Below are 16,411 nucleotides of genomic sequence, written 5' to 3' on the forward strand. Positions count from 1 at the left end.
AGATGGGTAAAAAGGAAGTGCAAGGAATCTACATGGACTTTTGATGAATTTCATGGGAGAAGACAACAAAGAAAAAAACAGCTCATAACTGAGGTGTGGTTGTACCCAGAGATGGTTCTGCTTTGGAAAGCTGGACTGACTTTGCCTGGAGATAGATTTCAACACACACCAACACACATACATATACACATGCACACATACATTCAAAAACATACACATGCACACACCTGTGTGCAATATACACATTTACATACAACACACATACATATACAGACACACACACATTTACACACACACTCCATACAGTTCTTAGTTAAGGGAATGCTAACATTTCTTTCTAATTAAATTTTACATTAGCCTAGGTTATCAGAGTTTTCCTGCTGAGCTCATGTCCACTAAAAGTTCCTGTTAGCTGGGCGGTGGTGGCACACGCCTTTAATCCCAGCACTTGGGAGGCAGAGCCAGGAGGATCTCTGTGAGTTCGAGGCCAGCCTGCTCTACAGAGTGAGTTCCAGGAAAGGTGCAAAGCTACATAGAGAAACCCTGTCTCGAAAAACCAAAAGAAAAAGAAGTTCCTGTCAGAGCTCCCTGTGTGGTTTATTGGCAGTCTGTAGTGCTGCTGCTGTGTGCTGAAGGAAAAAGAAAAAAGAAAAGGAACTGGAGAGGAAAAGAGATGGTGTTAAAATTAATTAAGAAGCTAAGACAGAACTGTAAATCAACCAAATCCTGGAGCTGCTTCGCAGCTGACACAGACTGATGATGAATTAGTGAAAGGCCATGCTCATGTGGGCAAGATGCTGTCCCTGAAGTGTGTGTGGCCAGCAAGGCTTTGAGGAGTGTCTGCCTGGGATGTGCTGTCTCCCAGCAGGGTGAGAGAGGAAGTTTTTCTGCACACTTCCAATTGCTGCAATAACATTGTCCTGCCAGAAATTCAGGGAAGTGTCCCAAACCAGCTCCGCCTGTAGCCAGCTGTGTGCTTTGGACAAGTCTCCTCACCCGCTGGAATCTCTACGACTTTATCTCTGAAATGACAGCAACAGTTTGCCCTTTAGCTGAGTGTGGACCGTGTGCAGGGCTGACCCACAGGAGTTAGGACAGCGCCGTCATTCCCACAAGAGTAGGCATGCCTCGTTGAGTAAGCATCCCATGCAAGATGACTTCAAACACTGCCTGTTTACCCAATGAGCCCTAAGAAAAGACTGTGATAAATATGAAACAGCATTGTTCTGTAAGGAAACTAACAGGTGACTCTGTAATAGTCTGGTGTTTCAGTGGCATGTTGCCTACTTCAACTCACATATGGTGTTTATGAATTTACGAGGACTGATTACCATACTCGTGATTTTGATTATATACTTAAAATCATATCATTTTTACAAAGCAGAAATGGTAGTTTTATTAACAACACAGCATTTCCAGTCAAATTCTTCTAATGTGCCTTTGATATCATTGTCTTTCTAGAAATTAATTTTAAATTTTCATACAGATCTATATGTTGAGCGTATCTCTCCTTGTTCGCCAAGTCCCTCCACCCTTCCAATCCTCACCCCCCCCACCATTTATTACTTGTTCTCTTAAACAATTTTACTACTGCTTTCATTTAATATGTACATTCATGATTTTATGTGACCATATAAAATCCAGGAACCACCAATGAAAGAAAATGTGGTGTTTGTCTTCTGAGAATGACTTGATTTGCTTAACATGATTAATTCCAGTCACATTCATTTTCCTGCAAGTGACATAACTTCGGTCTTTGTGGCTGAAATGTATATATAGATTTTCTTTATTCCTTTGTTGTTGGAGATCCTCCTTCCTCCTCTGCTTTTAGAACCATCCTCACTGGTTCCCAAAGACAAGCACTACCTTTCCTCTCTCACAGCCTAGCTCCAGGCAAGCTGGAGAGTGAGGAAAACAATGTCAACTTTCTCTCACCAGGGACTACCTGTGGAAGAAGAGACCTTGATAAACATCTAGGGTTAGAAGATAAAACCCTAACCTTGGGCTGAAGACAGTGTCTTTAAAAGGCAATTAAGCATCCTTAAACGAAAGCGACAAACTAAACTACTCTGAACTGGAATTCAGTGGAACTTGGGGTGGAGGAGAGTAGGTGGGGTGGAGGGAAGAAGGGTGGCCAAGCCTCATGGCTGAGTGGCCGTCAGCTCAGAACACGGAAGCGATTCAGAGTGTGAAGACATTTGTCCTGACAGACACCTCCCAGGGTTTCTCAGCTCTGACTATTTCATAGACTTTCAAAAAGCAGGGAGAGGAGTTGGAGCAGCTTCTTCGTGGAAAATGAGGGGGGAAGGCAAGTTTCACACAAGTTATAGTGAAGTAAAACAAGAAGCATCCATGGAATGGGGGGCAGAGGGGACAGATGGAGAAGCTGAAGGAATTTAGTGGCCTCAGGAACAGGAGCCAAGGCTAAGCACAAACAGGCTCCGTAGTGACAGAAGATGCCTTGGCTGGTGTGTGTGTTTCACAGGCCTTGGAATAAGTGAAGCCGATCTGTGGTTAGATGGGGTTCTTTGAGTACTGTGTGGGACCTACACGGAGCTAGACCAACTTCGTAATAGCCCTGGCAGGCATGAAGACATTCCGAAGGGACACTTGTGCCCTTCCATTGCCTACCAGACTATGAAAAAATGATTCTCCACAAGTCAGAATTTCCCATGAATCTCATGGTATCAACCAGAACTTTCTTTCTGGTTGATTTTACACAGTTCTGGCAACCCATCAGAACAGGACAGAGAGACTAGAGGCAGAGAATGACGGAGGGACCTACCACACCTCGGCCAGGACTGGTTGGTTATGCATGTCTCCTGCCTTCTGTTTAAACCAAAATCTCAAGTCAAGACCTGAAAGACAGACTTGGGGATCCAGGGGAGCTCTTTGTACCTCTGCCAGATATGGCCACATTGACTAAATCTCCCTTTTCTTCTTTTCATTATTACTTTTTACAACTTCATTTAATTTAAAATGGCCCACTGAGAACTGGTGGCCACGCCTAGGATATTAGGGTTAACAGGGCAAGTCACATGACAATTTGACTCATGCACTTCAAGGGTGGGCCCTGCAGAAAGGTCAGCACCCTTCAGGGGTGAGTCTGCTCCACTGGCCCCAGCAGCTGGTCTCGCAGTTTGGGGTCTCTATACTAGAAGGAAGAATTCTGTGATCTCTCAGCTCTTCATAAGGTTTTATGTTGCCATCTGAGATGTTACTTGATTTCTCCTTTCTAGCAATCCCGCAAAGAGCCCCAAAGCCCCCCACCACTGGTCTCCCACAGTGGCACTAGCTGTCACGTTCACTTGTTTAACTCATGCTCCCTGGTCCCTGTCCCCAAATTAGAGGTACTCTCTTGTTAACCACAGCATCCCTTTCTCAACCTGATCCCCATCCTCCCAGTCCAGGACCAGCTGGCCGGGCGCCTGTGGATTTCAGGGCGTTCACAGCTCTTCCGCCAAGGACAGAGTCCTCTGACCTCTGTGTCCGCAGAGAACTGATTCCTGACCGGGGTCCCTGCTTCCTTCAGACATTCCTGCGTGCTGGCAGAAGTCTCCACGTTGGTTGCGGGAACCCTTGACGCTGTCCTTGCCGCAACTTCTGACCTTTCTGCAAGTTGCTTCCTTGGGGGATTATTAAACAGCGAAGTGCCAGGACACCCCCAGACTTGGAGACTCTCAGAGCTCCGGCTGGCTCTCCTGGTGGTCAGCCTTCCCATCACAGTCGTGCAGGATGTGTGGTTCTGGACACGTGGACTTTGTCCCTCTCCTCTCTTCCTCTGGCTTTTCTCGTCGGGGCCCTTTTGGCCACAGTGGTAGTTGAGCCATTGCTGGCCATCTGGAAAGATGGAAACAAACACAAAGAAAGCCTGTTCTAGCTCTTCTTGGCTGTTTACTCCCTTCATGCCCAGCCGCTGGACCTTTGAAAAGTACCCCAAGAGCCTGGCATGGCTTCTAACACATCTTTCAGCTTCTTAAGAAACTCCCCTTGCCTATTGGCTGTTTAGATGACAGAATTCTCTCCTGGTTCTCCAAACACTCCACCTTTAATGACTGACTGATTTATTTTGCACACTATATGCCAGCCACTGTGCTAAATGCTTTGCTTCTATTGTCTCGCTGAATTTGTATCACAATCCTGTAAGCTGGGAACTGTATGCTCCCGGCATTTTACAGAAGCGGTAACTGAGGCCGTGAGAGGTTAGAAAGCGACCAACTCCATATTGACACAGCTTAGTCAACAGCTCAGGGGCTCTGGCATCTTTTTGTGTCTTATGTCTGCAAGTCATTTCCTATACCATAAGGTGCTCCCTCCATCCTGCCCGTATGTGAGTAGATGGTTGCCATCCTTAACTTAGCACATGTGGTATTTCTACAGTAGCATGTGGAGGAAGACACTTAGGTTGATGGATAGGTGAGTGAATGGTGGGATAATGGGCAGAGAGGTGGAGAGGAGAGTGGGTTGGCAGGTGAATGTATGGGAGGAGAGATGGATGGGTGAGTGGTTAGATAATGGGTGGACAGGTGAATTATGGGAGGAGAGATGGATGGATAGATGAGTGGGTAGATAATGGGTGGATGGATGGGTGGGAAGCAGACGTGAACGGGTGGACGATGGACAGAGGGATGGGGTGGACTTCTGGTGATCAAAGGATGTTTGTACAGAAAAACATTTTGGAATACAAGGTGCTCCAGTACTGGAGCTATCCTTCCCTGGTCTCTTTTCTCCAGGCCCGACAGTCTGTTCTGTTCCTGTGAGGAGGGCTGTCTCCAGGGCCTCACCCACAGGGGATAACAGCATCTGTGTTGCCTTCAGCAGCTACTTCCGCCCGGGGTTTATTTTTCCAGATGCTTCACACTAACTTTGGAATTCAAAATAAGTTTGCCCAGGAAGTCTTCATTTTCTTTAGGAGTGACTGTCATCTGATCTCTGTGGGGCCCCGTGTCCTAAACCTGACTCAACAGGGTCTGTCTGTGGGATGCGCTGTTTACGTCTGGAGTCTTAAGATACTCTGCTCTGCCAAAGCAAGGAGATCTGCACCTCCCAACACACTGGCTCAGAGCAGAGCCTAGGCCTGTACGCAGCTCGCTCTTTTAACCCAGAACAAGTTCGTGGGAAAGGTGAGCTTGCAAGACAGAGACAAACTTACCCATCAGATCCACAATCCCCTTTGTCTCCAAACCCTTGCCTATCATCCTCCAATCCACACAGCGTCTAGATCCTCTCGTGGATCCAGATGGCAAACACATTCTTGCTAAAGCATTCATGACTTACTGCTTTCCTTTACCATTAGAAAGAGTTCTTCCATCAAAACAATAGCACAATCAGAGGCAAAGTCACCCAAATAGCTCCTTGCCAGTGATATTTGCTATCCTTGCCATTCTGGCTCATACATTCTAGGCTGTTCAGTTTTTCATAACTAGTTTTATGTATTCGCTGGTTAAAGTTATTATAAAGTCAAGTGGGTCAGAGAACAACTCATGCCAAGTTCTTTTCCAATGACTCTTGGGTCTCTGAAAAGGCTCTTTCTATCATCCTCAGACTGAGGGCTTGGGACACAAACATGGTAACTCTCTCACAAGTCAAGTCCCTTGACCAATGTCTCACTACAGGGGCTACAACTTGTCAGAAGTGGCCTGGTCCTGCATCTTACCTGGATTTATCTGTCCCTTCAGGGTGACCAAGAGACCCTGGCCATGAAGACAGGGATGAGGCATGGCCTTTGTCTGGCCCCTACTTTCATTAACAAGGGCCTGTATGTGGGAAAGTTGACTTAGCATCACAGGACAGTTATCGAGATGGTACCTAAAATCTGCATTTTGACCCAGGCATAAAATTGAAGAAAGGAAACGTGGCATTTATCCTTCTTTGGTTTCACCCTGAGCTTTTCAGTAAACTCAACATGCCCAGCTCTAATCTTTCTTGTCTGGCTGTGAGCTAGAATAACAGGCCAACACATTCCTAGCCAATGTGAAAACAGATTAAACGTTCACGCTCCATGAACTGTGAACAAACCTGCAGGTTACAGGTATACCCTGCTCCTGGCAAGCCCATGCTTGGGCCCCAAGCTCCTTTCTTTTTTAAACAAGAAAAGGATTCTGTGAAGGGGCCATGTCCTCCTGGTGGGGGGAACCTTCTGTGGGCACCTTTGTGAAGACTGGAGAAATGTGTACAGTCTTCCAGGTGGTTGCAGTGCCCCCCCCCCCAGGCACATGGCTGGTCCAGTAGGGTACAGAGGGATTTCATCCCATCTATGGATGAGAGTAAGGCACCCCTGGCTTCTGGACCACGCAGCTGCTCTTGGAGGACCTCTGCCTGCCCTTTCAAAGATAAAGGTGCCTTGGCTTTGGGAATGCTGTTGTAGTTCTGTTGGCCATAGATCTTGAGAACAGCAATTGTGTCCGTGACTGGGCAATGAGAGGAGTCAGCAGACTGACCGGTGTCAGCATTGCTTACCTGCTGGTTCAAGGCCTCTGTCATCACTGCCCATGCAGCAAAAAGGAACTGAATATCAACCAACACAAGCTGCAGACATCTCTGAAACCTTCCCATCAGAGCAGCTCGTAGATGGGAAGCAAAGCGTTCTTCATAAAGATGGAGCCAGAGCATTCTTGGGGGGCTTCCCCCTGGCTATAGGCAAAACTGCTCTGAACTTACCCTAAAGTGTTCCTAATAGCTGGAGGAGGGTGTTGGTTTGAGCTTTCCTTTAGTATAAACATGTTGCATGGCTTCTGTCTGAATGCTTCCTGAATGCTTCCATGTTTGTGTTTTAATTGTACTGTAGACGAAAAGAAAATTTCCCATCAAGTCAAACACCAGCCATCCACCCCTATTTCCATCGTCCCTACCCTTCTTCCCCTTTCCTGGGTTTCCTCAGAGACCATCCTGAAAAGGAGATTCAATGGGCAGGAAGGTTTATGAGCCAAACAGAGCCCAACCTATGGGGGAGTAAAAGAAACAGAATTAGGGGACCACAGCACCGTTGTCATGGGAACCACAATCTGGTAACTCCAGAAGAATACTTTTCCTCCAGCATCTTAGGTAAGTGCCTTACTGGTGCAGGATGCCTGTCCTTTAGTTACTGTGACCAGGTCAAGAGTGATTATGACTAGACACAGATGACATGACCCCAGTTATCTGGAAAATAAAAACAATTGTTGGTGCCAACAGCATGGCTCAGTGGGTTAAAACACTTGCAACAACAAGCCTGGGGCCCTGAGTTCAGTCCCCGGAATCCACGTGGTGGGAAGAAAGAAGCAACTCCCTTAAATTGTCCTCTGACTTCCTTCCACACAGGCACTGTGCCATGCACACACCTCTTCCCCGAGACTAAATAAATAAAGGCAAAAATATATATAAAATAAAAAATTATTGGATGGACAAAAGCAGCATGTAACTATAGACCTCTAAATACACCCCTAAAACTGTAACTAAACCCGAAAGGATTAGTGTGAGGAGGAGGCTAGGGAAAGTACTCCGTGAGCAGTTCGTTGTGTTTCTTCCTCTGTAGGCATGAGAACAAATACAGCCTCAAGTCTCGGGGCAAACAGGTGCTGATACAAGTCAACATGGGCTCAAACTAAAGCCCCGAGTGTGAACTGCGCCTGAACCTTTCTGAAGAATAAAGACTGTTCGGTAATCGTCTTCCAGCATGTCCAATCTGTTACCTCTCTTCACTTCCTCAGCCGGTTGAGCATGGGTCACCAGAACCGTGAAGAGGATGCTTCAATAGGCAGAAGGTATTTCTCAAGAAAGCCAGTGCCCAGGATTGTCCTGACCAGAGCCAGTGTGTCTGGATGAAGTGGGGGTTAATCCCTGTACCCATATGGACAATCAGCGATGTCTAGTAGCTGAGACTGGGTCGCGCCTGTTTTTCCCTCCTCAAAGCTGAGAATGTCTTTGGCACCTCTTAAAGAACGAAAGAACAGAGAGTTCTAGGCCTTTGGCAGCAAGCCTCCCTGTTCATACCCTTACTTCAGCTCTACACTGTGGCCAGCTGGATGTCCCAACACTCCCCAAACTCCAGGATCACCCATTCTGCACCCTTACCATGCCTGCCACTCCTCTGTGAGAACACACTCTTCCTCACACCCATAACTCACCCTCAGAATCCAGTCCCCCTCTCAAAGCCAACTTCAAAGCCCTTAAAATACCTTTCCTCAGCTGTCTTCTTGATAACTTTAATCTCCTCATGAAACAAGCATTGTTCTTTATGTTGTGTTAACTTTAAAGATAAGCATCGTAACTTTAAAAACAAATATCTAGAACCTCCCATGTACCAGGCACAGGAGGTGGAGACAAGTGAGATTAAAATTAACTGGGCCAGCATGGTTAATATAGTTAGTAGTCCAGAGAGCATGTATTTTCGCTTGCCAGTTTCTAAGACGTTAGCATTCATTTGCTTGTTTTAGCTCACGCTTCAGACAGTTCCACTACCAGCCAGCTCTGGACGTTGGGCTCCAGGCTCATCAAAGATCTTCTCTCACCACAGTACTAAGTCTTACATGTTATGATTGCCTTTTAGCTTTCAGAAGTCACTTTTCTTCTTGATAGTTTCATCCAGAGATCCAGGAGGTCTCCTGGGACGTCATATAATTGGGGACGGGAGTTTGGAACTGGTGCACAATAGCATCCCTGTATCAAGTGAATGTGGTCAGTGTGATGGCCAAATTGGTGAGAAAGCAAGCCCTAAGTCGTCCTTAGGCTTCTTTCTCTCCCTGTCTGAAAAGTGGGGAGGTTGTATGAGTGCCCACAAAGGTCCGTTCCACAGCTCACGTCGCAGCTGATCTACAGTGATTCACTCTCATGCGCTCTCACAGGAACACATTGTGTTCTGCAAGGACAAGGCAGCCAAACCACCTGGCAGAGGAAAAATGAATACCCAGCTACTCCCAGCCTCACCCCAGGGGGACATGCTGAGCACTCGGAAGCCTTGAGATTTAGTTGCTGGCCATGATTTCCAGCATAAACATAGGAACCACTTGAACAAATAACTTGTGGAAAGGGAGCAGCAGCCAGCACTGCGTGATTGAAAATCATTCCCTTCCCTCCATGGGCAGCTTTGTTGCCTAGCTCTCTGTCTCCTGGTCATGGCCACAGTTTGCTAACTTGAACGAACCACAGTCAGAGCACTATGTTGACTCTGCTTCAGACTCCGTGTGCTTGGTAGGCAGGCATTCATCACTCAAAGAATTCAATGGAAGACAACAGTTCTGTCAAATGACTTAGGTGACTGCAAGCGACGTATAAGCTACTTAGACTGACCTCTTCCTAGGCCAACATATGCATCATGATTTCTGTCTTGGTTCATGCTTGTCCTGGTTAGTTTTAACTGTCAACTTGACACAGCCTAGAGTATCAGTTGAGGACTTCCCAGATCCTGTGAGCTTGTCTGTGAGGAATGCTATTGATGGTTAACTTATGAGGCCTACTAAGTCCACTATGGTCAGCAGCATCCTCAAGAAGTTGGTCCTGAGCTAAGCTTGCTAACCACGAGCCTGCGCTGAGTCAATAAAAGCATTCCTCCATTGTGGTGATATTTTGTGTGTTAATAAAGCTTTCCTTGAGATCAGGGGTGCAGTGGGGAGGCAGCCATTTTAAGTAAATAAGGAAGTCAGCACACGCCCTTAATCCCTTAGCAGGCAGGGTCTCTGTGTGTTCAAGGCCACACTAGGGAACAGAGCCAAGCTGGTGACACATGCCTTCTATCCCAGTACCAACCATAGAGACCTAGAGGTCTGCACAGACGGACAGAAAGTGACAGAGCTGTGTAGGAAGACGAAGTGAGGTAGCTGGGCTAAGATAGCCAATGAGAGGGCAGAACAGCAAGGTAATAAAGGCATAGGTAGACAGGAAGTAACTTGCATTTGGAAACTGCAGAGTTGGTGTGGTAAGATTGGCTGGTGGCTTTCCCTATTTCCCTAATCTAAGGCTTTCACCCCTATATTTGGATCCATGTTTTTTTTATTTTAATAAGACCATTTAGAAATTTGTCTACACTCCATTGTATCTGCTTCAGTTTCCTGCTTGAGTTCCTGCCTTGACTTCCCTCAATGATGGACTGTGACCCGGAAGTATAAGCCAAATAAACCCTCCCCTTCCACAAAATTGCTTTTGATCAGAGTGTTTTATTACAGCAACCAAAATGAAACTAGGATAACACACTTGTCACAACCAATCTTGTAGACTGGGAGTTTATAAAGAATGTAAGCTGATTTCATAGGACAGCTCTGCAGACTGAGTCCAAGATTGGGTAACAGGGGATTTGATGAGGTAAAGGTTCTCTCTCTCTGCATCCTAGATGGCACCTTGTTCCCAAGTCCTCATGAGAGAAAACCAAATGGAAGTGAATTCTCTCTCTCTCCTCCATTGCTTTTGCAAGGGTGTGAATTGATCCATGAGGCCATTAACTCATCCAGGATGCCACCTCTCTACACCATTGTCTTGGGAGTTAAGCCCAACATATGAATGTTTAAAGGGCAGCACTTTCTTCTTGTAGAAGGTCTTCACTGGTGCCTCTCAGTTACAAGGCTGTCACATGTGCCTCTGCTCCCAGTAGCTAAGCAGTACACTTCTCAAGAGTCAGTTGTACTTGTCCCCAGGTCTGATTATGACAGTAGTCCTTGTGGTCATGACTGTAACTTATTTGAACATTATGTGAATCAATTGAATGCAAGGGTGTAAATGGAGTTGTTGGATATGTTGAAAAGCAATCTAAGGGGTGAAAACTCTAAATTCTTAGATGCATCTACAACCAGTGTTCATATAAAGGTGGTTGGGTTAAATGAAAAAATACAAAAAGATAAATTGTCCTACAATGTCTGTGTCCCTTGTTCACTCTTTGAAGAAGCTAAAATTAAATATTATGGAGGAGATATTTGGCTGTAGCTTACATAAAGCAACCCAAATACCAGTCGGAAGGATTCATACTAAAGGAAATAAAATACAGTTTCTATGGACCCACATAAAAACATGAGTTTATACTATAGATTTTAATGTATGTAATATTCTTGAGTTAGCTACTTGGAAAGTAACATATCTAAGTATATATCAACTAGATATACTGAAATACAATCGACAATCCAGGATCCACCTGCTTTGTAGTTTTTCAGTCCATATTCAGATTTTAGCGTGGTCTCCACAGTTGTTATTATCAAAATTCTAAATGTGAGGGAACTACCATATCCCATCTAGATTTTGCCGCCCATACACCATTTGTCTGTTTGTTTTTGTTTTGTTTTGGTATGTTTGAAGCAAATTCAGACCCTGTCATTTTATCCTTACATTAGTAGATGCTCTGAAAAGCATGGCTGTGTTTGCCCGTGACACAGTGCTGTAATTGTGGCTGCCAAAATTAGCAACAAGTCTTTGGCATCATCTAACACCTTTGCACACTCAATTTTTTTTCTTATTGCTCCCCAAAATGTTTTTCTATTTTTTTTCAAACTATGGATCAAATACAGTACACATTACATTTGGTTATGTCTCATACCTTTTAATATTTAGGAAGATGTTGTCCAATTTATTTATATAAGACTTTCTTTTTAATTATATGTTTGTGTATGGATATGTTAATGTGAGCGCAGGTGAGGCCGGAGGCTTCAGATACCTCTGAGGAGGGAGTTACAGGCTATTGCAGTATACCCGACATGGATGCTTGGAATTAAATTCAGGTTTTTTGCAAGAACAGGAAGTGCTCTTAACTGCTGAACTCCATCCCCTCCCTCATATTTTTATTTATTGAAGAAATCCCTTTTGTAAATAGAGATGTGACGATTTTTAGTTTGTTTTTGTTTTTTGGTTTTTTTTTTTAGTTATGCACATGGGTGTGTGTGTGTGTGTGTGTGTGTGTGTGTGTGTGTGTGTGTGTGTAAGCTGTGTGTATGCAGGTACCCAAGGAAGCCAGAAGAGGGTGTTGGATCTCCAGGAGCTGGAGTGACAGGTAAATGTGACCTGTCCAGCATGGGTGGTAAAACCAGAATTTTGTGAAAGACGAACAAACACTCTTAATTCCCTGAACAATCTCTCCAGTCCAGATGTAAGAATTTAAAAACCTTCAGAGAACCTCAAAGAGAAGCAACTCGCAAAAATTTAGTAGTAGTGCATCCCCACACATAATAAAACACACCCCAAATTCCCCCAGGGCGCTCAGGGGCTGGTGCTGTCATGGCCCAGAAAAGAACTTTTTTCTACCTCATGTACAGACAGTGACAGAGTGAACAAAGAATGGGAGATGCTGAAAGATGATGGACTGTCAGCTCAAGCCACCAAGGAGAGCAAAGTCAAACACAATGAGGGGCAGAGACCATTCCCACCACTTGGAGATTATAATCAGAGGAAGAGAATGTGAAACAGTGTTGAGGAACCCCGATGCATCGCTTTTGGGGTGCATTTGGAAATAAGATAGCCACTCAAAAAATTAAGTGATCACAGAACTCAGTAACTCTGCTTTTGAGTATATACAGAAGATAAATGAAAATTGAGTTTATATAAAAGCTTGTATATGAACGTTTGTAGTAGAAATGACCCCAATGTGGATGATGAGTGAATAAATTAATATAAAATATTATTTCACTACTAAAAAAAAGCACAAATACATGCTGAAACATAAATGAACTTTGAAAATATTATGTTAAGTGAGAGAAACCAGTCAAAAAAGCATGAATTGGCAGGGCATGGTGGCACACACCTCTAATCCCAGCACTCCAGAGGCAGAGGTAGATGGATCTGTATGAGTTTGAGGCCTAGGCTGACCAAGACTACATGTGAGAGCCTGTCTAACCAAAAAAAGAAAAAAAAATATGATTCCATTTATATGAAATATTTGTCTTTACAAATCTTTGGAGACATAAAGCAGCTTAGTGATTGCTTAAGACTGGGAGATCTGGCAGGACTTCGGGGGAGATTGGTTAAGGAGTGAGTGTGGAATTCCTGTTGGGGGGCTGACAGAAATATTCACAATCGGTGGTGGTAGTTGTACAACCCTGAATATACCGTCACCAGATGTTGATTTGAAGCAGGTGAACTGTATGGGATAGGAATTGTGTCTCAATAAAGGAACCTGAGCTCAATTTCATGTGGTCAAAAACGATCCAGTTGAGAAGCATTAAGAACTGACAACCCAGCTATTAGAAAGTACATGTGTAGGCACCATCCACACACCCACTTCCCCATCCCCCAACCCTGCCCTCCACAAATCCAAGGGTCTGTTATTAGCCTTTCCTTATTCAGAGTGTTCAAAATGGCTCTGTGCGGAGTGTCCACCTCCAGGGAGGGCAAGAAGGGCCCTCCTTTATTACTGTTAGAAAATGTGATGCAGAACACCAGTGCAGGCCACCAAGACAGCACACCCAGTCCTCCTGTGGGTCCCCAAGTCCTTCTGGGATGGGTTAGTCTTGGGTTATGAACTTGATGACCTCTTGACCCTGATTTCACTATTACTGCAAAAGGGAACCTGAGGGAGAATTCATTTTCATTTGTGCCCATCCCCGATCCCCTCCAAGCGGCTCACTTCCTCCCTGCCTTGTCCTTGCCTTGGTCGAAGAGTCCAGATGGTCAACCTCTGGGGTGGGAAGAGGAAGGAGGGGCTGCCACTGAGCTGTGCTGTCACGCCAGTCTATGTGTCTGAAAAGTGGGAAAAACCAAGCAGGAACCCGAAAATGGCTTTCTCAAGCCATCTGTGAAGACGAGACTATTTCCACGTGGTTTCAAATGGAGCTCTGCCATGCCTGGTTGGGGTGGGTGGATGATGAGTGACCAGCAGCATGATGTTAATGCTGAGGGACAGTATGACCTGGCTTTCCTTGCCTAGTTCAGAAATCTTCAGGCTGTTCAGTGTGCTGCTCTTGTCAGAAAAAGGCATCTGCCTGGGCCGTGCATTTCCATTTACCCTCTGGCCACAGGATCCTTTTGCCGCTTGGCAAAAGATGAAGCCTCGGAAGCCTGCGGCCTCATTGAAATAGCAGGTCTCGGCGAAGTCTGATGTCAACACCAAAAGCCCCATTTATGAGGGACAGAGACGAGTGAGCCCAGTTGCCATGGAGAGTCAAAGATGCCCCCTAACCTCAAGGGAACTTCCAGTCTCTCCCAGCTCCTTCACCCACCCAGAGGGCCTGTGCCCTCCCTGTCAGCTCCAAGGAGACAGGCAAATAGAAAAGGAACCGCCAAGGAGCAAGAGTGCTGCTCAGAGCCCATGCTTCTGGGAGAAGAATCCAGAGAAAACAGAATGGTCATCTGGAGCTCCTGCTCTCAGCACTCCTGGGCTGCTGCCGTCGGCCGGGGAAGCTGATACTTCCCTTGAACTTGCTCTTGGTTCCCGGTCCTGGGACCCCACGAGCCAGTGTCTCTCCTGAGCATTTCTGAGCCACCTCTCTGACCTCTCCACCGTCAGCATCTCTCTTCTGTCTCCCCTGTCTGCCTTTTATCCTTCCCATCTACACCCGAGCACTCAGCTGGGCAGATAGGAGGAGGCTGCGTCTTCACGGCATGGTGTGGGCAAGTCTCCGGACCCCTCTGCTTCCTGATGCACTGTTCCCTGGGGGTGACAGGCAGACTCCCCGGGAGCGTTGGGGTGAGGCCTAAAGGAGAGGTACACATCTAGCCCAAAGCAACTCCATGCCAGGTTTGTTGTTGGTTTTGTTTTTCATTTCCTCTCTTCCTCCTTGGTGCAATCTTTCCCTCTGGGACCAAGCCTCCATTTCAGCCTGCTTTATTTATTTTTTGTTTTTTGTTTTTGTTTTTCGAGACAGGGTTTCTCTGTGTAGCTTTGAGCCTTTCCTGGAACTCACTTGGTAGCCCAGGCTGGTCTCGAACTCACAGAGATCCGCTTGGCTCTGCCTCCCGAGTGCTGGGATTAAAAGGCGTGCGCCGCCGCCGCCGCCGCCGCCGCCGCCGCCGCCGCCGCCGCCACCGCCACCGCCGCCGCCACCGCCCGGCTTCAGCCTGCTTTATACCCTGGTGTTCTCTGTATGCTTGTTCCGAGCCGAGGGAAGGGGGGCCACCTCTACTGTGCAACAGTGTCAGCCACCGCCCTATCCATCCCCCCCCCCCAAAGAGTCCCAGCCGCTCACACTGGCAGGGACTTCTGCACTCACGGACATCCAGTGTATCCTTCATTCCCCAGAGCAGGCCAGTTTCTGGGGAGGAGACCACTTCAGTTTTCTCTTCGCAGCCTTTTTTGAGTTCCTGGTCTAACAAGTGGATGTCTGGTGATTGTTGTAAGGACCTGTTGGAATCTTCTCTGAAGATCCCAAGGAAGCCAGCCTAAAGGGATCGGGTTGGGTTTAGTCAGCTCTCAAACCCCTTAAAGAAGAATCCAGCGCCTCACTCTGGTGCCCACACATCACAGCCCGACCTCCAGTCCGGATGATCTGCTCTTGTGGGGAAGTGGAGGCCTCAGGAGACATGGCCACCACCCGCAGGTTGCTGCTCAGAAGGCCCTGGCCCTGCCAGAGAACACTCACCAGCTTTGAGCCAAGGCTGCCTGCTCAACACCCAGAGCTTCCTCACCATATGGTAATCCTTGCCAACCTGTGCCAGGCAGCCCACCCTGCCCCAGCCCCTCCCCCAGCCCCTCCCCTGCAGCGCGTGTCTCTGTGAAGAATAGAGGTCACCACCCTGTTCTGAACTTTCAGGCAACACTTCAAGGCTATATTCAGGGATCTCAACCAGCAATTCGGGCTATGCAGCTGTTCAGAACCACAGCTGACCTAGGAGTACAGGTAAACCAGTGTTCACCTTCCCACCTCCAGTCTTTTAGAATAATCTCCCCTAAAGAGAAGGCAGTAGGGAAAGGGTCTGGAAGCTTCTATTGTTGCCTAGCGACAGTAAACACTTTGGTGATGGTAATGATGGGGGGTTGTACTGGTAAGAATGTTTGCAGCGTGAAGTAACTAAGCATCCCGACAAGGAAGATTGCTTACTCACAAAACAAAAAGCCCTGTGATGGGATGACTCCCAGGCAAGCGACATCATGGAGCTCCCAGCCTCTGTCCACCTTTCAGTTTTCCATTGTTTGTCACATCTATCAACCCATTCCAGTCTATCAACCTCAAGATTATAAAATGGAAGATATTGTGGTCTTACACACAACCCAAAAATGTCAATCCAAAGGAATGCTTATTCAAAAAGAAAGTTGTCTTTCTCAAAATCCCACAGAAGACCCTTCTTGAGTCTGATTTTTCAGGACTGCACCTACTGTTCAGGCTTAGTGATCACCAGCAAGATGTTCCAGAGTAGAATTCTCCAGGCTGAGTATTCCACTATGCTAGCTACGGGTGTGCATTTCCCCAGGCTTCCCAGAGAGACTTCTCAGTGTGCTGACGCATCTGATATCGCTACCAGACTAGTGGCCTCAATCCCTAGTTGGAGACAGGTAGACCCTACGCCTATGAGGAAGCCAAGAACTTTC

The 16,411-nt window shown here is 46.5% G+C and overlaps 1 long non-coding RNA gene across 1 annotated transcript; it reads right to left on the bottom strand.

Annotated features, from left to right (window-relative positions):
* Positions 1–1,370: 1,370 nt before the first annotated feature.
* Positions 1,371–8,240, bottom strand: LOC119088240. Its single transcript, XR_005091873.1, has 3 exons — positions 8,157–8,240; positions 6,661–6,781; positions 1,371–3,840 (listed from the first exon to the last, which is right to left on the bottom strand). It is a non-coding gene; the product is annotated as an uncharacterized LOC119088240 (long non-coding RNA).
* Between the last annotated feature and the right edge of the window lie 8,171 nt (positions 8,241–16,411).

Source organism: Peromyscus leucopus, chromosome 6 (genome assembly GCF_004664715.2).
Source record: "Peromyscus leucopus breed LL Stock chromosome 6, UCI_PerLeu_2.1, whole genome shotgun sequence".
In the NCBI taxonomy this organism is placed as follows: domain Eukaryota; kingdom Metazoa; phylum Chordata; class Mammalia; order Rodentia; family Cricetidae; genus Peromyscus; species Peromyscus leucopus.